Raw genomic sequence first — 26,685 nt, forward strand, 5'->3', positions numbered from 1 at the left:
GATGGCTGATACATCGGCGAGCGTTGGGGGAGAGACCTCCTGGGCGAGTCCCCTCTTGCGCCTCGCTGTGGGCTGGTACTGACAGGGTACCATGGCCCGCTGGTCCAGGTGCTGTTCCTCGGGGCTGGTCGTGCGTCGTGCTCACCCGTGAATAGAGTCGGGGGTCTGTAGCGCAGCGCCGCGGGGGTATAGCCTGGACTGTACTGGACCTCCTGGTCCGGTGGAGTACTGTGCTGTCGTCGGGCTTGGTTCTCCTCCTCTCCCTCTTCTTCCTCTATCAGATCTTCCAGATCCTGTAATCGTTTATTTAGCTTCTCCGCAGTGTATGCCGCTCCTTCCTTGTAGCTGGGTCTCGCTTGGACCGGTCTGGGAAGGGGGTCTGCGGGGGGTATAGGCTCGGTCTGTTGGTCAAGTTCAGGGTCGCTTGCTCGGTGAGGAGACGCTGCCCTTGACTGTTGTCTCGACGAGTTCCTTGAACCCCTGGCGGAGGGAGAGGGTGTTGCCTTGCGGATCAGCTGCTCCATTAGCTGCGCTTGTAACTTGTCGCGCTCGACTTCGCGCTTGGTGAGATCTGCTTCTCTTTGGGCACCGGCAGCGGCGCGCTGGGCGTCGGCCCGGTCCCTTGCCATATTCTCTTCCGTCTGAAGGCGTCTCATCTCCAGGCGTGTGCGCTCTTCTTCGCTCCGTTGTTGCGCTTGGAGTTGTTCGCGCTCGCTGAGCGCCTGTGCTTGGAGTTGTTCGCGCTCGCTAAGCGCCTGTGCTTGGAGACGATCGCGTTCACCCTGAAGTCGGTCGCGTTCGGTAGAGGCTGTCAGGCTGACGAGGAACGCCTGTTGTAGCATCCTCTCCGCTTCGCTGGGGGAAGGCGGTTGTGGAGGTGAGCCGCTCCTGCGTGAGCCGCTCCTGGGGGTACTCGTTGGGGAGTCCTGGAGCTCTATTTCCTCGGCGCTCTCCTCCTCTTCTTCCGTGCAGAGTTCTCTCTCTGTAGGGTTGTCTTCCTCCCGGGGCTGGTCGGGGACTACTTCTTGGGTAGTGGCGGGGGGTAAAGGCATGTCAGCTCCCTCCTGGTCCCCACCGTGAGCTTGGTCAGTTACATTAGGACCTACTAGGGCCTCTGTGGTCGGGGAAACCTGGTCGTTAAGGTCAGACATAATTTTACTTTCTACTTTTACCGCGTTTACCGTTTGTCGAAGGCTAGGTAGTTGACTGACAGTGTAATCCTCTAAGTACTGAGGTGGCTGTCGTCTGCGCCGCGGGCGTTCTAGGTTAGGAGGACCGTTTCGTGGAGTGTTCATCATAGGCCATTTCAATATTAATAACACTATATTAATATTACACTAGTTACCCTCCGGCTCGAAGGACCAATTGTAACTGAGGGGTACAATTCCCTGACTGTATTGTTAGATATGGTATTTAATACCACTACCTCTTGTACTTTAACTTCTGGCCATCCAGTACATGATATAAGTATGATGAACACTTTCCCACCTGATGAAACGAAGTCCACACAAATGTACAAATCGAATATTTAATATAGCAAAAGGTATATACAACGTTCACTTGTTTACACTTATGATTTGAAATATGCACTTGTATGGCAAATGAGTATTCGTAGGTAAATCAACATTGAATGTCCAATCTCTGGTTACGCAGGGAGTAAGTATACAACCTGGATATTTAGGAACTATAGCGATGGTACTTAAATGATTATAGCTGGATACACTAAGGGGGGGGGGGTCCCGCTGGTTGTAAGACAGTAGGAGGGGGGGGTTAGAGAAGCCGCTGGCGGTATCCCATCTGGCCGACGATTTCTTGGGAGAATTCAAAGTCTTGAACACGGTGCCCACAGAACCTCGGTCCGCAGACGAATACAGCTGGACCCTCTGGTGGACGGTAGCTGCCGGTCCACAACGGAGAGACGTGAGGCGACCTCACTGGTGTAGAGCGCCGTCTCACCTGGAGTCCTCTCCGGGGGGTAGTTCCAACACTCCGCAGTGTTGGCCGTTATCCATGGAATAATCAAAGCACCCAAAGCATAATCCAAGCCGTGGAAGGCTCGCCGTCGTCCGGGTAGAGTAATCCAATATACAGGTCCAGTCGCCCTGGCCCGGAGCTCCTCGGATGCAAGCACCACTAGGGGTCTGCCCAGCCTGGTTAAGCGTCCAGATAACGTCAGGAACGATGGGGGTACTGATAACTTTATAACTCTAACCGAACGATGCACCATACATAAATAGACTATTATTAGCTTAATAGAATACGTCCAACTCGACGGTATAGTGCCAAACTATGACTATTCAACTATTAATCCACACGATATCTCAATGCCTATTCTGAGGCCAAGTAGGCCTTACTACACCACACGTGCGTCGTGGGTGAGGCTTCGCGTCTGTCACTCTGTTGGAGGGTAAAGAACTGGACTAAAAGCAAGTTCTACTTTACTTGCGCCATATATATATGCGCTATGAACAAATAGTACCATTCGTATTTCGCCCGACGTATTCCTACGCGGAACCGGGGCTTGCCACGACATGTTGGGCGGCACGATTGAACTTGAACCTAGGGGTATGGCAACCTGGCGCCAGGTTCTCGTCCAATGGTAGAATGAAACTATTATGGGCTGTTTAGTAGACTAAAGGGATATTCAGTGCATATTGTACAAGGAATATACAGGGGATATCAAACGATATACAAACACTATTTAAATATATATATATAAATAAACATATATATTCGGTTTAATCTGATCCTTCACAACAACCTGGCTTAAAAACATGACCTGGTTTAAAAACATGACCTGGTTTAAAAACATGACCTGGTTTAAAAACATGACCTGGTTTAACAACATGACCTGGTTTAAAAACATGACCTGGTTTAAAAACACGACCTGGTTTAAAAACACGACCTGGCTTAAAAACATGACCTGGTTTAAAAACACGACCTGGTTTAAAAACACGACCTAGCTTAAAAACATGACCTGGTTTAAAAACATGACCTGGTTTAAAAACACGACCTGGTTTAAAAACACGACCTGGTTTAAAAACATGACCTGGCTTAAAAACATGACCTGGCTTAAAAACATGACCTGGCTGCTTATTGCTTATTCCCAGAGGAAGAGTACGCCCGAGTGCTTCCGCGTTTTCCCTGATTGGCTGCGACGCGACACGCCCCGCGGCAGGCGCGGCAGCCGCAGAGCGGAGCGGCAGAGCTTGCGGCATTGTGTAGCCGTAATCCCTGATGATTTTCATTCGATACTTAGCTCACCTGGCAGCGCTGCGGTCCGTTGGTGACAAGTTCGAATCCCTTCAATTTATTTTATTTTTTTTTTAAAGGGGAACTATTTTACTATTTCTTTCACTATTTGGGCACTTTTACACAATTCCTGTGAGTCTATGGAACACCTCTGTAATATATATATTTTTTTTATTCATTGTTTTGTATTTCTAATCAAGTCCTCAAAAACAGCATTTTTCTACCTCAAGATCTCGAGCCGTTTTGAGCCTGGGCTGCAGGTGCAGGTGCAGGTGCAGGTGCCACTGTGTGCAGCTCATCTTGTATCTCAACATTAACATGCAGCGGTGTCTTTATGACATCACAGATAGGCACATTTTCAGATGACTCAGTTCAGTGAGGGTGAATATTGTGAGAGGAGAATTGGAAGAATGCGCCAATATGAGAATCTTGAGACATAGATCATATTAATATAAGTTCACATTAACAGTGTGGTGAAGAAGGCACGACAACGCCTCTACTTCCTCAGGCGCCTAAGGAAGTTCCAAGTCAGCCAGAAGATCCTTAAGAACTTCTACTCATGTACAATAGAGAGCATCTTGACCGGCAACATCACCTCCTGGTTTGGGAATAGCACTGCAAAAGACCAAAGCAGACTACAAAGAGTGACACGTTCAGCCGAACGCACAATTGGAGGGGGGCTCCCCACCCTCCAGAACATTTACTACAAGCGTTGCAAGGGGAAGGCTAAGAGAATTATTAAGGACTCGAGCCACCCGAACAACTGCCTCTTTGAACTGCTGCCGTCAGGCAAGCGATACAGGAGTCTCAAGGCGAGCACAGAAAGACTCAGAAGTAGCTTCTATCCCCAGGCCATCAGGCTGCTAAACGAACAATGAATGAACACTACACAACAACAACCACCAAACACACATAGCACACACATCCACACGCACACACTCACTTTAAACAAACACACTGTAGCACCCACTCCACACACTTTATAGCACACACCCACTTTAAACAAACACACTGTAGCACCCACTCCCCACACTTTATATTTATGGATGAAGGATTGCACTACAACTCGTACACCTTACTGTAAATTGTACCTAAAATTGTACCTCATCCCATTTCTGCTTTGCACTAGATAGTACTGTACATTAGTACACTGCATAGTATTGTGTATTGTATATTATATGGTAACTCAGAACATTGTACATATGTCTATACCGAACACTGTGACCTCATTTTCTTCTTCTAAATTCATGCTATATTATGTTATTATGTTATTTGATACTATCTTGTCTAGCACAGTCTCTGGAGCGTAACAGTAAGAAGCATTTTGTATGAAAGTATTCTGTACTTCTGTATGACAACTATTAAAGAACTTGAACTTGAACTTGAACTTCACATAGCTAGGAAACAATGCTAAACACTCAAAAAGGCCATTTATAAGATAGTTCCCCTTTAACGTTCATTCTTTAAGCTGGTTATGTTTAGGCATTAAGGTTAAGGTTAAGGTTGGGCATTGTTTCGGAGTTGGTTAAGGTTAGAAGGGTTAAGTTTAGTCGCTGTTAAGGAGCTGGTTAAGGTTAGAGTTTGTCTTAGAGAATGGCAATATTCTTTCGGAGTTGGTTATGGTTAAGGTTAAGGTTAGGCATGGTTAAGGTTAAGGTTAAGGTTAGGCATTGTTTCGGAGTTGGTTATGGTTAGAAGGGTTAAGTTTAGGCGCTGTTAACTCTTTCAATGCCATGCCTGGTTTTCCATTTTACCGCTTGAATGCCACCATCCGCGCCAATGTTAACGTTAATATCGCCTAATCTATGTTTTAAATTATGGCTATGTGTCTAATCTGCCCATCGCATTATCAAAGACTATTTTCCAGACAGTGCTGTGAAGGCAGATTGTTTTTTTATCGCGTCGTTGCCGTTTCAGAGCAGTTAGAAAAGCCCCCGTTTTGATATAAAAAACAGCTCATTCCGGAGCATTCTATGAAAATCGTCTTTTAGTGGAATATTCCACAACGTTGATATTCGTCGGCCTTTTTATGAATCGTTTTCAAATAAACGCTAGATGATCAATATTATACGTGCATGCACGCACATTACGGCCGCGCGCGGATAATCGCCTCGTTGATTTCCTCTCGGAGTTTTACATTGAAACCGAAAGAAGACATTTCACAAAACAGCTTATAACTTCATCAAACTTACTCTGATTATCCTACCACTGATAACATAGAGTCCTTACCTGACATCAGATGGTATCCAACTGGTATATTCCAATTCCTGATCACCATTCGAAAAAATCGATACGTGTATGGATCCAACGCGACACAGTGGATCTCCATGATCCGAGGGGATCTGAGGCTCCAGAATGAACTCTAGTAACCCCGGCTGGATCAGTGAACTGGAAAATGTGGAGTACCGGATTTTTTTCCCCATTCATTTTCATTGAGTCCATTCCAAAATCACTTATGTCATCTGGGAGACGACAGGGGGCGCTTTTTTCCACAGTGATCACCGGCGCAGCTCGGCAATACTCGGGTAGGCTCGGGTGATGCAATAATTTTTCAGATCGCAAAAAAAAAAAAAAAAAAAAAATTCCGAGAAATCTCGTGAGTGGCTAGCAACCACCTATAAAAAAACACGAGAAATCTTGTGAGTGGCACTGAAAGAGTTAAGGAGCTGGTTAAGGTTAGAGTTTGTCTTAGAGAATGGCAATAGACAGCCTATTTCCGCGCTGCAGCGCGAGGCAATAGACAGCCTATTTCCGCGCTGCAGCTCTCTCGCGCTGCCGTGGTCACATGGGCGTCATGGCCAATCAGAGAAAACGCGGAAGCACGCGACATACTCTTCCGCTGGGAATAAGCTACACGCGACATGAAACGACATTTCATAATCGTTTGAAGCTAAATTCAAGAAGAAATAAAATGTGATTAATTGTCCAGTGTGTGTGTGTGTGTGTGTGTGTGTGTGTGTGTGTGTGTGTGTGTGTGTGTGTGTGTGTGTGTGCACGCATGTTAGGGCTGCAACAAACGATTATTTTATCAATCAATCTGTCAATTATTTTAACCCTGACAGGGTTAACAACACATACAAACATGAAAGGGTTAATAACACATCCTGTACAAAGACCTAGAGACTCAACTGTAGCCAGAAGGTCACAGGTTCAATCCCCTGTGACAGTCAACGTGCACATCCCTTTAGAAGTGTCCTTGAAAAGGCGGCTAGGTGGCGCAGTGGGCAAGGCGCTCGCCACCAACGCAGGAGATGCTGGGTTCGAGCCCAGCTCTCTGCGTTGCTACCAGCTTGGCTGGTCGTTCATACTAATACAATTGGCAGTATTAGGGGGTGGGAAGCTGGTGGGTGGGAATCGGACGTTGTGGACAGCGACTCCTACAGGTCGGTTGGTGCGCCTGCGCAGTAGAATCAGGAAGCGACAAGGGCGGCGTGTCCCTCCCACGCAGACCCTCGCCGCTGAGAGATCGCGCTGTGCAGGTGAAAAGATGCGACGGCTGCCTCCTCGAGTACCGGAGGGGACACGTGATGCAAGGCTTCGTCCACATTGCAGCCGGCTTGTGGAAGGCATGGCCTAACAACGTTCGAGACAGGGGAGGGTAGAATTGGACAATGCGAAATTGGGGACGGGAGAAAAATAGAAAAATGGGGAGAAAAAGTAGATAAAAAAAAAGTGTCCTTGAAAGGGGAGGTCAGGTGGCGTAGCGGAGATTGCGCTCATCACCAATGCAAGAGGCTGCGGTCTCGACTCCCGGAGTCAGCATTGCTTGAGTCTTGGGCTGATCGTCATACTAACTCGTTTGGCTGGGTTAGGGGGAGGGCAAGTCGTGGGTGGTAATTGGTAAACTGGCGTTGTGGACAGCGACGCCTACAGGTCAGGTCTGGGCGCTTGCTCAGCGAAAGGCAGGAATTGATGAAGGCAGCGTGACCTCCCACGCATTACACTTCACCAATGAGAGTCCTCGCTGCCAGGTGAAAAAAGAATCACTGGCTGTCGCCGCATGTGTCGGAGGAAGCGTGCGGATGACTTCAGGTCAGGGTTCCCTTGCACCGACCAGTAGGAGAATATGCGCACAACAACCAGGTAGGGGAGGGGGGGAATTGGCACAACGACTAAATTGGGACGGGGAGAAAACAGAGAAAAATCTGAGAAAGAGAGGATTAAAAAAAAAGTGTCCTTGAGCAAAGCACTGAATCCCAACCCACTCCAGGGGTAGCAGGGGTTCTGTAGTACAAGCGTCTGTGCTGCCCCCCAACATGCGTACCTGAATGTGTTTGTCAGAGAGCCAACGCACTTACAAACTGAACCAGCTGGTGAGGAAGGATAGCTCCACAGTGGGAGTGAAACTGGTCAAACTAGAGGTGGTGGCAGAGATGAGGATGAAGCAAATGCTGGACATTATACTGGAAAACCCCCACCCCCTCTATGATGAGCTAGCCAAGAGGACAACCCCCACCCCCTCTACGAGGAGCTAGCTACGATGAGGAGCATGTTCAGCCATAGACTTTTCTCCCCCAACACAACACAAACAGCCTCGGCCAGTCCTTCATGCCAATAGCCATCAGGCTCCGCAAACCGTGGGCACGGACTGCTGCAGAGTGCCTTCAGAGCAGCTAATGGCTGGAGAACTTGCGAGCTTAGGACTGTCTGACTCTTAATACTGAACACTGCAATCTGGACTAATACATTATGGACCATGTATGGACCATGTACTGTATACTATACTATGATCACTACTCTTACATAGTAGGGCAAATATAACTGAGAGGGCATACATACCCTCATCTTGCACCTTGACCTTTTTACACCGCCTACTTGCCCATATGCGCATGTCCAGAGATAATTATATTGTTATTTTGTTTACACTGCCTATTTTTATTCTATTTTATTTGTACTTCTCAACTGTACTATATTAGTTTTCTATTACCTGTATCATGTATTCTACTGCCTGTACCCCCCCCCCCCCCCTCCCCCATGCTGCTATGATGCCTGAATTTCTCCAAGGGGATCAATTAAGGAATATCTTATCTTAATTCATTCCACTATTATTACTATGTTCTGCTCCATTACTATTACTATTACCAGTGCTTAGTGGTGTAACGGTACACAGAAGCCATGGTTCGGTACAGACCTCGGTTTTGGAGTCACAGTTCAGTACGAGTTTGGTACAACAGGAAAGAAGCAACAAAAATCCCAAATGTATAAGGCTAGGTTTCTTTTGGTTTATTTTGAACAGACAGTAGTGCAAGTTATACTTAGTTCCACTTAGTGTAGTATATTCCACCCTGAGAGAGTTGGTAGATAGTTGGTACAGCCTGGCCCTGTAGTATATCAAGCAGTAAACATAACAGTGAACATACACAATGGGTACTCATCTCATCTCTCTGTGTGAATAGGTCCGCATGGTCGCGGTACTGGCGCTCCCTCCTCAGTGCACAATCAGCGATATATTCCAGCAACAAACATTAGATATACCATATTGTGTGTGTGTGTGTGTGTGTGTGTGTGTGTGTGTGTGTGTGTGTGTGTGTGTGTGTGTGTGTGTGTGTGTGTGTGTGTGTGTGTGTGTGTATAGTGGCTTTAACAAAACAGCCACTGTGAGCGGGGTTGACGACGCGCAATCCAAGAGCCAAAAGTCCAATGTTTCCATTTAACAAAGGAATTTATTAACAAATAATTTAAAGAAAGAATTTGCCCACTTGCCTTATAAAACAATTAATGTAAACAATGATTTCAAACCATATTTGCGGTAGAAAAACTGTGTCCGCTCCCCAGTCTCCCAACCAGGTATTTCCTATTCATTTCAGCCATTCCCAGGTGAAAGCAGTCCCCCTAATAAGGATCCTACCTGGCTCTGTAATAGCAGAGCTGACCCAAAGAGGGAGCCAGACCTAGATCAACCCTCAGCAAGCATAACTCATATTTATCCATAGCATAATATTGTCTGATTTGCATAACTTATATAAAACAATAAATCTTTTCTTTCAATATTCAACAAGTTTTCCTCCATAAATATAACCATCAACCATAACATAAAAAACAATAAATCCAATCAATTATTTCAGCTGCGTGTGTGCGTGTGTGTGTGTGTGTGTGTGTGTGTGTGTGTGTGTGTGTGTGTGTAGGCCTAGCGCTGAGCACACCTGCCCAGGAGCATGCAGCTCCATATGCATCCTCCCCGAGCATGAGGCTGTTGCATCGTTGCTAATAAACTATTTCTATGGAATCCGTTAAACCTATCCTTTGTGTCTGTTCTGTTGTCATCTGTGTGGGTTCAACTCGTGAACAGTAAGATGACCGCAGCAGTTCAAAGAGGCAGTTGTTTGGGTGGCTGGGGTCTTTGATTATTCTATAGCCTTACCCATACAGCACTTGTTGTAAATGTCTTGGAGAGTGGGAAGCCCCCCTCCAATTGTGCGTTTATTTATTTATTGCAGTGTTTCTGTAGTGCTTTTATTTATTTTTGGACATCACACAATGCCTCGTTGAATCATGACTATAATGTAAAACGTAATTGTTAATGATACAAATATTGTTGTACTTATTATTATCATTATAATGTTATAAAAATAATACATCATCAACATGTGCTCCAACTCCAGATCCAGTGACCAACATGCCCTCAAGCACCAGGTCCACATTCAGAAAGTATTGAGAGTACTGATCTAGAGTCAGAGTCAGTCTGTTAGTTTGAATAAGGTCATGAAGACAAGTGATCCTGGTCACTGATCTAGAGTCAGAGTCAGTCTGTTAGTTTGAATAAGGTCATGAAGACAAGTGTTCCTGGTCATTGATCTAGTCAGATTCAGTCTGTTAGGATGAATAGGGTCATGAACACAAGTGTTCCTGGTCACTGATCTAGAGTCAGCTTCAGTCTAGTTAGTTTGAATCAGGTCATGAAGACAGGTGATCCTGGTCACTGATCTGGAGTAAGCTTCAGTCTAGTTAGTTTGAATTCTAACTATTCCTCATAAATTAATAGCAAAATGAGGAATCGTTAAATGCCCCTGTTCTTTAAAGAGGCACTTTACCAAAAAACATTGCTGATTTATTTTGCACATAATCTCACACACATCCAAAGACTCTAAACAGTTTTGCACACATTCATTTATTTATTTATTCAGTTATTGAGAGTAAATGAGTTTGAATATGGCCACCAGTGATGTCATCGGGGGCAAAATCCTTGTGTTAATTACAGCACCATGAAATGATAAGGCAGCAGTCCCTATAAAGGTATTGCTATTTTTTTATTTACATAATTTCATGGTGCTGTAATTAGGGCTGACCTTCGAAGCTTTTTTTGGCAATCGAAGCTTCGGGGCCGAGCTTCGATTTTAATTCGAAGCTTCGAAAAAAAAAAAAAAAAATGTTTTTTTTTATATATATATATATATATATATTTTTTTTTTATCTTATGTTGTGGGACTTGTACAGCACTTTCGTAAACGTTGTTGTTTTTAAATGTGCTCTATAAATAAAGTGGGTTGGATTAATTAATTAAGTAGCCCCTTTCGTGACTGACGCATCCAACAAGGTTTCACTCGGCTGTGTGATTTAATTCAAGGTGGATCGCTGTTGTCGTTTGAACAACTTCAGATTTCATGGGAACTACCAATCCCCCAAATCAAGAATGTTTAAGATGAATGAAGTAAGATTTTGATTATTTGAAATATGGCCTGTGTAGACTAAACTATGCACAGAATTATGTCAGTCTACAAGGTCCGGATTCTACATGGTCCGGCAATGTAGACCTTGTAGACTCCACTACAGACCAATTATCAGTGAATGTTCATGCATTTTTAAGAAGGGCAACTTCCACAAAAAAACAAAGAACTCACCAAAACATCTCAGTAGCACCTTATCTAAATGTTGAGATTCATATTTATTTATGTATTGCATGCATTTCTACATTTTATTTCCTATTTTGTTTATTCATCCCAGTATCTTTCTTTCTTATGTGTGGAATTCTACAAGGTGCGCGCACACACACACACACACACACACACACACACACACACCTACACACACACCTACACACACACACACACACTTACATTTAGTCATTTAGCTGACGCTTTTATCCAAAGCGACTTACAAGTTCTGTACGACAAGACAGCAAGAAGGGTACAACTCTATCAGCTGAGTAACAATGTTCATCAAAGTGTTGCGTGTTACAGTGTAGGTTAGTTTATTAGGACAAGTGCATGACAGTAAGGTTAGTCACGGTTAGATTTTTATTTTTTTTTATTTTTATCATTTCAGATAATGGTTGAAGAAGTGAGTCTTTAGTCGACGGCGAAAGATTGGACGGGATTCGGCTGTCCTAACTGGGATGGGTAGTTCACACACACACACACACACACACACACACACACACACACACACACACACACACACACACACACCTACACACACACAAATCGAAGTAAAACAATTTAAAATTAAAAAAAAAAAAATTGAAAAAGGTTTTTTTTTTTTTTTAACTTCGTTTTTTTTTTTAATGTTCGAAGCTTGTGCCATCGAATCGAACGTTCGAAGCTTCGAAGCATTTAAGACAGCCCTAGCTGTAATTAACACAACACAAGGATTCAATGTCCCCGATGACATCACTGGTGGTGGCCATATAATATTCAAACTCATTCACTCTCAATAACGGTCAAACTAAATTAATGTGTGCAAAACTGTTTCGAGTTTTTGCACACGGTGTGAGATTATGTGCAAATAAATCAGCATTGTTTTTTTGGGGTCAAGTGCCCCTTTAATTCCCTAGAAGTTAGCCAGAAGAGAGAGTGCATACGAGGTCATGGGTTTCATTCTCTCCTCTCATCATTATCTCACAGCCAGAATATTCTCAGAAGGGGGGGACCCTGGAACAACATGTCATTAAATGTCTGTGTTATAACGCAGACTGGGAGTCCTTGACTTGCTCTCAAAGGAACACGCCAACATTTTGGGAAATACCGTCTTCTCCAGAGAGAGACAAGAAGATAGATACCAGTTTCCTCTCTGTGTGTTCAGTAGAAAGCTATCTGGCTGCACGTTAGCCTAGCTTAGCACAATGAATGGAAGCGGACATGACCGGTTAGCCTTCAGGAGAGGTGTTAATTGGACAATGCCTAGGCTAACCGGTCATGTCCGCTTCCATTCATTGTGCTAAGCTAGGCTAACATGCAGCCAGATAGCTTTCTACTGAACGCACAGAGAGGAAACTGGTATCTATCTTCTTGTCTCTATCTGGAGAAGACGGTAAGCTAATTTCCCGAAATGTTGGCGTGTTCCTTTAAATGTCTATTATAACACAGACCGGGAGTCCTTGACCCGCTCTTAACACATTCCCTGCCATAACTTATATCCATCAATATAGCCAGTCTGCCACCACTGTAAGTCTATGGAGATGTTCACCTTCTTTGCAGGGCTATAACTTTTTAAATTGTATTGCTAAATTGACATTACTATGGCCCATTCAACATCGATTATCTATCGTTCAGGATGTAGGAACGTTATACTTTTTCATTCATACATTCATACTAAAATACCGTCTAGAATATAAGTATGTTTTTATCGTTTTCTGCAGTAATTCCTAGAACGTGAGTTATAGGCCTAAACGCATAATTTATATAGATTATCGATTGCCGTTTATTCCCTAGACACGCTATATAAAAGAATTCAACTGTATATGATCGTATACGTTATGCGTCATCATGCACGGAGGAAAGGGGGGGGGGGGGGGTCGTTTATAATTCCGTGATCGTCAGTAAATGCTTTATGTAGTATGGGTGATATATTGATCAGATGGTTTGCAGTGAAATGAATAAACAATTGGGCTGAAAATAACGTTAGCGTCCTCTTATCGTGCGTCAAAGAGACTGCCGGTGAAATATCCCAAGTATAGGACGTCGATCGCCTAGGTCCATTTCCGGTTTGTATGTCGCAATAAACGCCGAAATCATATCGATTATTAAGTTTATAAAGCGATTGATATGTACTATAGTGTCGGGAGCCTTGCAACAATGTCTGACGGCCGGATGAATTTAATCGACGCACACCTCCCACTTCCTGTTGTTCGAGTGTAACTCGCCCGACCATCCACCAGGCGGCGGTATTGAGCTGTCGTTGTATTGAGCCGTAGGGTCCAGCTGCAGCGTCAGAGGTGTATATATGAATTATGAATGCCATGGCGAAAAAATGAAATATTGATCTCAATATCGCTGTACAGCGTGGTCTGGGAGACAACACATGGCAGGCAATAACGCTGTACAGCGTGGATGGCGGGGAATGTGTTAAGCCTCCCAATAGTATTGTTTGTTTTGCTTCTCTCTTACCGGTGAGGTGCAACCGGTACTTCCTTGTGCATTTGGATTGGATTGGATTGGATAGTCTTTATTATTCCTGAAGGGGCAATTTGGTTTGCAACAGTAATAGTACACAGCACAACCAGTACACGTGGCAAATATACAATAAAGACATAAATACATTCAAACATAACATACAATAGATCACCATAAAACTGCAATCAGGTGTAAAATAAGAACACAGAGTATTTGTTAAAGTGTCTAATGCAGCTAAGCCTAAAGCCTAAAGAAGACCGATGGTCTTCCGGCACACTTTAACAATACCTCCCAGCCTATTTTTATTAGGTGACTCCATGAGCAGCGGAGGCACGTTACTAGCTACTACTATGGTACAAAACTCTCTCCGACTCAGCCCACAGCACCGGCTGGCGTGGCCTACTTGTATACAGGCAGCTTCAGTGTCTGTCTGGACCCCCCTGGGATCCAACACCAAATTGTGGCTGCCAATTTTCACAGAACATGACACTTGGAAGTGATAACGTTCCACGTCAGACAAGTAATGAAGCCATAACGAAAACATAACAAAACCATGATGAACGCTGTGTGTATGACTGGCATTACTCGGGAAAGGTGAAAGGTTAAGACCAGTATTTGGCTGGATTTAGGCTCTAGTCTCCAGGCGTGCTTTCCTTCTTAAAACAGTGTTGTACGCTCAACATCTGATCTTAAAGATGCACAAGGTAGCATTCGCTGTACAGAATCACTCCTCATTCGTTTTCCGAAACGAGTCTGAAAGGAAAGTTCTTCAAGGCATGACTTCAAACCCACACATGCTCCAATAAAAAGACAATGACAATACAATAATGACACATACTTTTTCCTGTTGGCTTCTGCTATTGTGTCGCCTCTCGAGGGCTTTTGGCTGTTCAAATTGGTTGAACAGCTTTGAACAACAACATCATCAACAACAGGCCATATCTGTGTAGTTAGTTTATTGGTAATTCCATTAGTCTACAGACCATTAGAGACGGTGGTCACAGAGTGGAATACCTGTTATTACAGATCAATAGTAGCTTTAACAATGTAATAAATGGAGTCTGTAGACTGGAGTATAGGCCACCACTACTGACGGCGGCACAGGTAGAGAATAATCTGATTTGACAGGTTGGAAGCATTGCTGACAAATGGCCCGTAGCCTTAATTGCGCGCGCGCGCGCACGCACTCACACGCACACACACACGCACGCACGCAAACAACAGTGTTCGGGCACGGTTTTAAAATCACCATAACCAGGTAGTGGAAGAACAGGCTACTCTTTTCAGGCCATTTCACAATTTCTAACGAATCCGACCGACCGACAGCCATTATTAGAGCTATACTGTACCTCCATGCAACTCTCTCCATGACCGAGTCGGTGCCGGAGAACATCAACTATAGCCATGAATGACAAGATTCGCATTATAATAATAAAGTGCACGTAGGATATATACGTTACGCGAGATACACATGTGATTATATTGAGCTATATCTAATGAATACGAGTAAGCGGATCTGTCCCTGAGAGAAGGAGAAAAGACGCAGGAAGGAAATGTATCATTCTACTTACCCTGAAATATTACAGTCCAAGCCAACGATACAGGCCTATGAATGTTCATATACGAGATTAGATATTTTGGTTAATAGGCGTTAAAAAATTGGACTATAACCGACGTCTCTATTTACGTAAATCCCGTGGCATATATTCAATTTAATGTAGAAGTAACTATACTGTCCAGCCCAGGCGATACAGTGTAACCAGTGTACGACCGACGTCATTGACATCGTGTCCGTGATTGACCTATCGGGAATCCAATAGGAGGCCGACTTTCGGGCAGCTAATCCAATCACGGGACCAGTTACTGAAAGGGGGCGATCTGAAGGAGAGGACATGACGGAGGTGACGGCCATGTTCTTGCGATTGTGTTTGTATCCCTCCGCTTCGGTATTTACCTTTTGCATGATTTTGCATGTGGAGAAAATGTCACCGTACTGTCTGTAGCCCATAATAACCAGTCAGCTTTCCATAGAGAGAACCCCTTTACGATGGTTTTTCACACCATGTAGTAACTAAACCGTGTGACATTGGAGTTTACTGTCGTTTTAGGTGGCAAAGAAGGGGAAACATGTTTGGGCTGTAACAACCACAGGCCTGAGTTTGTTCCTATTTTACGCGTCATTGCATCAGTAGGTGGAGCTGGGCTATGTGCAGTTACTCAAGGATGATTGAGACTAATTCAATCATAATAATTCAACTATGTTGCCATATTCAGTTCATACAGTACCTGCCTACTGTCTTCACTGTCTACAACTACCTTACACTGTAATCATAACCGTATGTATTCTCTCCCCACCGTATGTATATTTCTCTCCCACCCACCCCCTAATGTACAGTCTCCTCCCCATCATAATATGTATATACTCTGTCAGGATCTATGGGTAACAGTACTATTTGCATATTATATATGTCACAAATGTAACAGTACTATACCTGTATGTCATGTATGTCCCTATGCCATAAATGTCATGATGTCATATGTATGTTGTGTATGTCATAAATGTCACTATGAATTGAAAATGGGGGACCCTGATGTAAACCAGACAAACGTCTTTCTCTGGTCTGCATCCCCTTAACAATTGTGTTTATTGAGCCGTAGGCCTACTGTATTGTACCCATTCTGCAATCTGTTAAATAAAGTTTTCATTAATTCATTAATTCATAACTACCTATACCTCAAGCTATAGTCTACCCATTTCAACTTTGTATGATAGCATGTACAATAATGTATATTATAATATTATATATGAATAATATACCGTATGTATATTTACCATATATATTTATCCACATCTGTATGAATATACCTGCATATAATCATTTTTACATACCACTATGAATAGAAAATAGGGGACCCTGATGTAAACAAGACAAACGTCTTTCTCTGGTCTGCATCCCAATTATGTGTATTGATTGAGCCGTACTGTATTGTACCCATTCTGCAATCTGTTAAATAAAGTTTTCATTCATTCATGCATTCATTCACCTGTATAGTATATCAATTATCTGTATGGCCGCTGGCCAGTATGACTTACTGCCATAGTGTTTTTATACCTGTATCACTGTACATAATATTACTATAACACTGTACTTACATCTGATTAGCATTATTACTCAGTAGTACTCTTTTATATATTCCAGTTGAATCACTTGTACATTATATATGGTTAATGCAATATTAGATGCTAATTAAATTTTGTTATATACTGTACTTGTACTGTAGAATGACAATATATCTGAATCTAATTTAACCCCTGACAAATCTTCAAGTGGATTGATTCAGAGGGTATAATAATAATAATAATAACTTTATTTGTATAGCACTTTTCATACAGAGGTTGCAGTTCAAAGTGCTTCACAACAGCAAAAAATACAGGCATAAGCGAGCATAAAAAGATAGACAGGTAGAATCACAGTGTTTCACATTAGGATCTAGCATCCCAATAGGCTCTCCGCTTACAGTTTTCAGTAACACAAATAGTAAAAATAGTTTAAAATGATTCAGTTTAAAAATAGTCAAAAAATTATAAAATAGAACGGACATAAAAAATACAGGCATGAGCGAGCATAGCAAGATATGGCAAATCACAGTGTTTCACATTAGGATCTAGCAACCTAATAGGCTCTCTATTCAGTAATACTCCTGTAATTCATGAACAAATAATCAGTGTTTCACATTTGGATCTAGCAAATAATAAGAATAAAATGATTCAGTTTAAAAATAGTCATAAATAATCAGTGTTTCACATTTGGATCTAGCAAATAATAAGAATAGTTTAAAATGATTCAGTTTAAAAATAGTCATCAGTAAGAAGTAAAAAGTGCAATAACCGACACATGAATTTGATAGGCAGTGTAAAAGAGTAGGCAGGGTAAGAATAAATACAAGTTGTGTCAGGATATCCCTGATGTTTCCTCTTGCCACTAGGTGGTAGCAGATATCTATCAGTGAAATGCCTGAGCAAAGAGATAGGTTTTAAGCTGTCTTTTAAAGATGTCTAGCGAGTTGGCTTCCCTGATGTTTTGGGGTAGTTTGTTCCATAGTTTTGGGGCATAGTTGATAAAGGCTGCATTACCGATCCTCTTTTGACTGCTTCTGGGAGCCTCTAGTAGTCCAGCAGCTGATGATCGCAGTGTTCTTGCTGGTGTGTAATTTATTAGAGTGTTGGCGATGTAGCTAGGTCCCTGTCCATTTAGAGCTTTGTATGTAAGGAGAAGGACCTTAAAGTCAATTCTAAATGTTACAGGAAGCCAGTGTAAAGCGGCTAGGACTGGACTAATGTGCTCTCTCCTTTTGGTTCTAGTTAGCAGTTGGGCTGCAGAGTTTTGGATTAGCTGAAGCCTCTCTGTGGTTTTCTTAGGGAGACCTGTGAAAAGTGCATTACAGTAGTCTAACCGGCTAGATATGAATGCATGAATTAGCTTCTCAGCATCGTTCTGATTAATAAATGGTCGTACTTTTGCTATATTTCTGAGATGGAAGAACGATGTTTTCGTCACTTTGCTAATATGAGAATTGAAGTTCAGTTCTGAATCTATGATAACCCCAAGACTAGTGACCTCAGATTTGATCCAAGGGGTTAGTCCCCCCAGGTTCTTTATTAATGTTTATTTTTTAGTTTTGGAGCCGATAATTAGAATTTCAGTTTTGTTCTCGTTTAGTTTCAGGAAGTTCTTACTCATCCATTTATTTATTGCCAGTAAGCAGTCTGTAATGGAGCTAATCGCTGCATCATTTGGTTCAGCAGATATGTACAGTTGTGTATCATCCGCATAGCTATGGAAATCTACATTATTTTCTCTGATGATATCACCCAGCGGTAACATGTAAAGGGAGAAGAGTAAAGGACCTAAGCAACTCCCTTGTGCAACTCCATAGTTGTTGTCGTATATATCAGACATGTGATCTCCTAGTTTAACATAGAATTTCCTCCCTCTGATGTATGTTTTAAACCAGCCCAGCACATGGTCTGAGAAACCGACATGGTTTTCAAGACGATCGATTAGAATATCGTGATCGATTGTATCAAATGCTGCACTGAGATCTAACAGGATAAGGATGGAGATCTTATTCTCGTCAGAGTTTAGTCTGAGGTCACTGATTATTTTGGTGAGGGCAGTTTCAGTGCTATGATATTTTCTGAATCCTGACTGAAATTCTTCTAAGATGTTGTTTTCTTCAAGAATGGAATTTATTTGAACTGAAACTATCTTTTCAAGTACTTTACTAATGAATGGTAGGTTGGATATTGGACGATAATTTGCCATTTCATTACTATCCAAGTTAGGTTTTTTTAGTAATGGCTTTACAACTGCTGTTTTAAAGGCATCCGGGAAAATACCAGTCCTAAGGGAAGTGTTTATGATATCTAGCACAGGGCTTGAAACACTATTAAATACCCGTTTGAAGAAAGCTGTAGGTATAGGGTCAATGTCTGAGGTGGAGGAGTTACATTCTGAGACAGTTTTGCAGAGTACATCTAATGTGATGCATGTGAAACTTCTCATGGTTACATTGCACGGTTTGCCGCAATCAACTTTATTTCCATCATGAGTAATGCTGGCCCTGATCAAGGTTATTTTGTTGTTAAAGAATAGTGCAAGTTCTTCACACTTAACCGTTGATGACTGAGGAGGTGTAGGGGCAGTGTTGAGTAGTACATTAATAGTGGAAAAGAGGATTCTGGAGTTTCCAGCATTTTCTGTAATGATTTTAGAGAAGTAATCTTTCCTTGCTAAGCGGATGGTTTTATTATAAGCAGTTAAAGCATCTTTGTATATATCACAGCATATGGTGGTTTTTGTTTTTCTCCATTTCGCTCCGCTGCACGACATTTCCTTTTTTCTTCTTGACCGTATTATAGTTTAACCAGGGCGAGGCTCTAGTTTTCTTCTTTTTCGTTTTTAATGGGGCGACAGAATTTAATATAGATGACATTGTATCATTGAGATTTTCTACCATTTCATTTAGAGAGCTGTCATGATTGTGTGGTTCATGTAGTCTGATAAGATCAATGAACTTTGATTCAGCTTTGTCGTTTAGGAGCCTCTTTTTAACTATGATTTCTTTTTTTGTTTTAGTAAGGGTTATTTGAGTATCAAAAAATATACAGTGATGGTCGGAGAGAGGTAATTCAGTTATTGAGATATTTGTTATGCTTAGCCCAGTTGTTGTTATAACTAAGTCTAGTGTATTCCCAAGCCAGTGAGTTGCATTTGTTATATGCTGTATTAGGTCAAAGCTATCCAGTAGATTTTTTAGTTCCATAGTTTTGGAGTCTGTTTTCTTATTAAAATGGATGTTCAGGTCTCCATTTAGGATCACCTTATCATATCCGGTAACACATAGTGAGATCAGTTCAGAGAGCTCCTGTATAAATATTGGTGAGTGTCTAGGCGGGCGGTATATTGTGACAATAATAGTTGATTCTGTTTTTAGTTCAATGGCAAGATATTCCATTGACATGAACTCGCCTAGTTCTGTGATTCTAAACAAGAGTTTTGAGGAGAAGATTGCTGCAACTCCTCCGCCCCTTTTATTTTTTCTGGGTATTTGAAAAAAGTTATAGTCTGGTGGACAAGCTTCTATCATTATTGATGTAGCTGTGTCATTATTTAGCCATGTCTCTACTAGGCAGATGCAATCTAAGTTATTTTCTTTAATCAGATCATTTACTAAGAATGTTTTATTATTCAGTGATCTGACATTTAGGAAAGCTAATTTTATTTGTTGGACTTCTTTAGAGGAGGTCTGCTTTGGTTTGACCGTGATGGCCCTGAGGTTAATAGCAGGTAAACGCATTGGTGGCGTATATTTTTCACCATGCCATTGGCTAGTTATGATTACTTGTATGTTTTGAGAGATGGCATGGTAATTGTGCTATACTGTACCGTACTGACTGCACTGTGCTTTCGGGGACATTTGATCAGACGAGATGGCCTTGTGTGATATGGGGGGGGGGGGGGGACGTCTTGTGCTGTACTTCGTGGTGAGATTGTGTCCTTCATGACTATCTCTCGTGCTGGTATGAGCTTAATATTCTTGGAGGCCATCAAGGCATGACGCATGTTTGTTGATAGGAGCTTTGAACCTAAGCGATTTGGGAAGAAGCCATTTCTTTGAAAACGTTCTGGGTTATTCCAGAAAACATTGAAGTTGTCAATGAATTTCAGGCCGTGTACGAGACATGCAGCCCCTAACCATGAATTAAAATTTAGGAGTCGACTGAATGCTTCCTGTCCTCTGCGAAAGCATGCAATTGGTCCACTGATGGACACATCAGTGTTTGTGTACACAGACTGATGTTTGTCTAGTGTGTTCATTAAACGTGTGAAATCGTCTTTCAAAGTCTCTGTGCCAGTCTTCTTTCGCAGGATGTCAAACAATCCAGAGTGAATGACAATTTTTGTTATTCCTGGTCTGATTAGTGTTGGAAGTTTTTCGGCTAGCTCTTTCACAGTTGTATTGTCTAGACAGATATTTTCTGTGTTTGCCATCTCCACATACCTTGTTATGGAATCTCCAATCAGTATGCAGTCTATTTTCTGTGTGAGGTTAGCATTTTTCTTTCCAACAGTTTTGGGGCCGTTTGTTTTTGGGCTAGGCCTAGTCTGCCGGTTCTTTCCACAGTCCTGTGGCCTTGGTGAAGCCTCGTTAGCCTTCTCAGTAGCCGGCATGTTAACGCTGGTCCCGTACCTTCGGCGTTGGCTACCGCGACGTTCTCGGCGCATGATAGTCTCTTCGCTGTTAGCCGTTCGCTCGGTCTGGGTCGTGTTTGCCAGCCATGTCGCTAGTGGCTCTGTTTTCCTCGTCGTCTCGTCGTTAGCGTGTGCTTCGCTAGCATTAGCGTGAGCTCCGGCATGCCAGCTGTTTGCTTCGCTAGTGTTAGCGTGAGCTCCGGTATTCTTGCTATTAGCGTCGTTAGCGTGAGCTCCGTTACGCTCGCTGTTTTCTTCGTTAGCGTTGTTAGCTACGCTTCTATGTCTCTTTGCCTTGGGTGTTGATATGCGTGTTTCCGAGAGTAGGTTGAAACTATTTCCTGGCGGTACCGGGGGTGAGGTCCTGGATCGTTTATTTCTCCTTTTATCCTTGACGGTGATCCACTGCTTTGGTCTAGCTCCTTGGTTGTGCCAAGGACCGTCTTTTGGGTGGTGCTGTTCTGTAGTTACTAGCATAGGCCAGTTCTCAATCATGGTATTGTTGGCTATATTTGTAGTAGCTTCATAAATAGAGTCAATGAGTTGCTCATCCTGCTGTATTTGGTACAGGGTAGAAACCCGAGCCTCCAGCTCTACAATCCTCTTTCTCATCTCCAAGCAATTAGTACATTCTGTGGGAGAGCCGAGTCCCGGCATCTTCCTTTATTTCTTTTCAGGTTAGGCTAAGCTGAAGCTAAGCTAGGTACTTAGCTGGTGGTGGTGGTGGTGATGATGATGATGATGGTGGTGGTGGTGGTGATGGTGGTGGTGGTGGTGGTGGTGATGGTGGTGATGGTGGTGGTGATGGTGGTGGTAGTGGGTCACTCACTTCACAACCGGGGTCTTTATGAAATATCATACAAGAGAGCTGTCCGTCGCTCTCTCCTAAACGGGGCAGCTTCCGTCGCCCCGGATATGTCCGTTTCTCTCCCCTACACGGGGCAGTTCCGTTGCCCTGGAGCTGTGCTATTACTCACACTGTTGTCTTCCGTCTCGTTAAAACTCAAAATAACAAGGAAAACCTTCCTCGTCTTTCATAAATATCCTTGCCTTCCGACATAGTCCTTTGTGTGTAGCTGATAAGACGGCTCGCTATTCCTCCCACGGAGAATCTTGCTACTCGTCCTTTCGACTGTGGTAAAAAATCTGAATAGATAAGAAGATTCACAGTTCTGGAGAAGTACCATAGGAATTGGGAGTTAACGTACAGAGTAATTAAAGTTGAAAGGGCTGTAATAAATCATTATAATAGCGATAGGCAAAAGCAGCGGAGCGGAGCGACAGTAAAAGCAGCTTGCTTTGCTGAAGCAAGAATTTCTGCGAATGTGAAAACGCCATGTAATAATAGTGGTTATTACATGGCGTTTTCACATTCGCCGAAATGCTTGCTTGTGATTGGTCAACAGCCCCCCGACAGCGGTCATTATTTTTCAATAATGACCGCTGTTTTTTCAATAATGACCGCAGTGCGCAGCTGTTGGCAATCAAGCCCACATCAGTGCAGCAAATCAGACACACCTGCCGCGCACTGACAGCGGAGTGTCAGCGGAGCCAGAACAGCTGCCCGCGATAATAATAATCACTTTATTTGGGCTGACAGAGCCACAGAACAACTGCGATTTGTCAAATGAATTAGGTATATTGTTAGTAAGTTAGCCATGTAATAAGCGGGATAATGTATAGCGCTGCACTGACAGCGGAGTGTCAGCGGAGCCAGAACAGCTGCCCGCGATAATAATAATCACTTTATTTGGGCTGACAGAGCCACAGAACAACTGCGATTTGTCAAATGAATTAGGTATATTGTTAGTAAGTTAGCCATGTAATAAGCGGGATAATGTATAGCGCTGCACTGACAGCGGAGTGTCAGCGGAGCCAGAACAGCTGCCCGCGATAATAATAATCACTTTATTTGGGCTGACAGAGCCACAGAACAACTGCGATTTGTCAAATGAATTAGGTATATTGTTAGTAATGTAATAAGCGGGATAATGTATAGCTTTACTCGGTCATTGTCGCAAAATAATTGACCTTCACTGACGTTTAAAACACCTCGCCGAAGCGGCTCGGTATTTTAAACTACGTGTCGGTCAATTATTTTGCGACAATGACCTCGTAGCTATACATTATCCCTTACTTATAGTTAGGCTTATGTTAAGAGTATGATTAGGGTTATGATTGTATTAGGATTATGGTTAGGATTATATTAGGATTATGGTTTGTTTGATTGATTGATTGATTTTTATTTATACTCAGGTGAGCTCTGAGGTGAGGCCACCTCATTTACAGAACTGCTGACTGTACAACAAAATATAACAACAAAACAATGTGCAGTGCAATCAGTTAAAAACAGTTACAACATGAATCATAGAGAAATGAAATCAGACATTTAAATTCCGTAAGGGAAGGAAGAACTTCCAACTTTAACTTTGACTGAATGTCATTCCACTTAGATCGTGTTTGATGGGCTGGAGCATTCCTGTCCAACAGGGCAGCTATGGTGGCTGTTTGCCGGTCAACGCCTTGAAAATGTACAAGAGCCAATGATAGTCTCGCCGAGCTGCCAGGGATGGCCAACCAACCTTACTGTAAAGGATAGTAATGGTAATAAGTGCAGAGTTGTAGGTTTCAGGGTGGAAGCTGAAGCATGACGATAAATGACATCTCCATAATCAAGAACAGATACAAATATTGACTCAACAACTCAGTAAAGAAAAAACAGGCCCTAGGGGAAGGTAGAGTAAAATAAATTTGTTTTAAGGCCTGTTTGGTTTGATGGGGGGTGCCGATGAGGATGGCTTCGGTCTTACTGCCATTGAGCTGCAGGGAGAGTTACAACTCATCCAGTGGCGGATGCCGGCAAGGCAACTGGTAGCCAGAGTGAGAGCCAGGTGTGAGTCAGGGAAGGTTTGGAGATAAATGTGGGTGTCATCTGCATACGAGTGGAACTCAATGTTGTGGCTTCGGAGTATGTTGCCAAGGGGAGCATGTAAATTAAAAAGAGCAGTGGCCCCAGGACTGACCCCTGGGGGACACCGGAGGTAACACATCTTGTGCTGGAGGTGAGGTTCCCCAGCATTACATATTCCTGTCTCCCCGAGAGGTAGGAGTGGAAGAAGTCGAGAGCCGTCCCTGTAACTCCCACCTCCCGGAGGCACTGACACAGAGTGCGATGGCTTTTGTTCCTAATCTGACGAAAGGCAAGCCAGTGTCGAGAGTCACCAGAGCGCCTAGCACAAGACCAGGCCGAGCTCTGTCCTATCCCTAAACAATCAAGATAACTCAGGGCTATGGTTATGGTTAGGATTAGGTTAAGATCATGGTTATGGTTAGGATTATATTAATATTATGGTTATGATTAGGATTAGGTTAGGATTATGGTTATGTTAGGATTAGATTAAGATTATGGTTATGTTATGGTTAGGATTAGGTTAATATTATGGTTAGGATTAGATCAAAATGATGGTTAGGATTAGGTTAAGATTATGGTTATTTTTAGGGTTAGGTTAATGGTTATTGTTATGGTTAGGATTAGGTTGAGATTATGGTTAGGGTTAGATAAAGATTATGGTTAGGATTAATATTAGGTCAATATTATGGTTAGGGTTAGATTAAGATTATGGTTGTGATTAGGATTAAGATTATTGATCCCCTTGGGGAAATGCAGGCATCATCGAGCATGGGGGAGGGGGGGTACAGGTATGGGCATGGTAATAGTAGAAGACATAAAATACAGGCAATAATGAGTACGGTAGAAAAGTAAAAATAGGCAGTGTAAACAATATAATTAATTCTGAATACGCATATGAACAAGTAGGCAGGGTGATCAAAGGTGTAGATGAGGGTCTGTATGCCCTATCAGTTATATTATACATTACAATAAATATGGTCAATGACACTGGAATCTAAATATATACTATGAGTAAGTAAAGTATACAGTATACACACTACACAGATGCAGTAGACATATGGTACTCTAACTGGCCGCTGGCGTGATATACGTCATACGTTGTAATCCATGCAGTTTACATTTACATTTTGTCATTTAGCTTACGCTTTTAGCCAAAGCGACTTACAAGTTCTGTATGACAAGTCATCAGGGCACAACTCTATCAGCTGAGTAACAATGTCCATCAAAGTGTTGAGTGCTACAGTGTAGGTTAGTATATTAGGACAAGTGCATGTCAGTAAGGTTTGTTAGGGTTATATATACGTATATCCATATATATTGGTCGAAGAAGTGTGTCTTTAGTCGACGGCTGTCCTAACTGTCTGTGGTGGGAAGTTCGTTCCACCATTGTGGGGCAAGGACCGAGAATAAGCGGCTTCTCTTTGATGACCCTCCCGGAGCTTGGATAGGAGTAGGTCTGAGGCGGCCAGAAGATGCAGTGCGTAGGGTTCTTGAGGGTGTGTAGTTAGAGACCATTGACCGGGAGCCATTCCCTTCGCTGCACGATATGCCAGGTCGAGGGCCTTGAAGTGGATTTGTGTGGCAATGGGGAGCCAGTGCAGGTCCCTGAGAAGTGGGGTGACATGGGCTGACTTCGGTAGGTTTGAGATCAGGCGGGCGGATGCGTTCTGAATGAGTTGAAGAGGCTTGGTGGCAGTGGTCGGAAGGCCAGCATGCAGTGCGTTTAGGTGGGAGTCAGACACACTTAGTGATCAGACATTCCTAGTTCTCGAGTTCTGCTGCCGTTAGTTATCTGGCTGCTGGCAGTGGTCCCTGCCCACTGTTGTGGAGCCTGATGGCTGCTGGTACGAAGGACTGGCCGAGGCGGTTAGTGGTGTATTGGAGGGTATGAGTGGCTGAACGTGCTTCTCATCTTGACTAGCTCCTCATAGATGGGGTGGGAGGGGTTCTCCAGGATAGCGACCAGCTTCCTTCTCATCCTCCTCTCCACCACCACCTCTAGTTTGACCAGCTCGACTCCCACCACAGAGCTAGCCTTCCTCACCAGCTTGTTCAGTTTGTTGGTGTCCCTTGAGTTGATGTAGCCCCCCCAGCATACCACACCACAGCATGGTATGCAGCATATAACAGATTTGGTTAAAATGATGGTTATGTTAAGATTAGGTTAATATTAGGGTTATGTTTAGGATTAGATTAAGTCTATGGTTATTGTTAGGGTTAAATTAAGATTATGGTTAGGATTAGGTTAATATTATGGTTAGGATCAGGTTAATATTATGGTTACTGTTCAGATTAGGTTAATATGGTTAGGATTAGGTTATATTAGGATTAGGTTAAGAGTATGGTTATTGTTAGGGTTAGATTAAGATTATGTTTATTGTTAGGATTAGGTTAAGATTATGGTTATGGTTAGGTTTAGATTCATATTATGGTTATT

General features: G+C 42.9%; 1 protein-coding gene across 2 annotated transcripts in view; it reads right to left on the reverse strand.

Annotated features, from left to right (window-relative positions):
• Window positions 1-15,319, reverse strand: part of LOC311227787 (myocyte-specific enhancer factor 2D homolog) — a 125,675-nt gene extending 110,356 nt beyond the window's left edge. For both annotated transcript variants that reach the window (XM_084313597.1, XM_084313596.1), the window contains exon 1: window positions 15,152-15,319. The gene's annotated coding sequence lies outside the window, so the exon portion shown is untranslated. The remainder of the gene's footprint in view (window positions 1-15,151) is intronic.
• Between the last annotated feature and the right edge of the window lie 11,366 nt (window positions 15,320-26,685).

This window comes from Notolepis coatsorum (genome assembly GCF_963971535.1).
Source record: "Notolepis coatsorum genome assembly, chromosome: 4".
Taxonomy (NCBI): Eukaryota; Metazoa; Chordata; class Actinopteri; order Aulopiformes; family Paralepididae; genus Notolepis; species Notolepis coatsorum.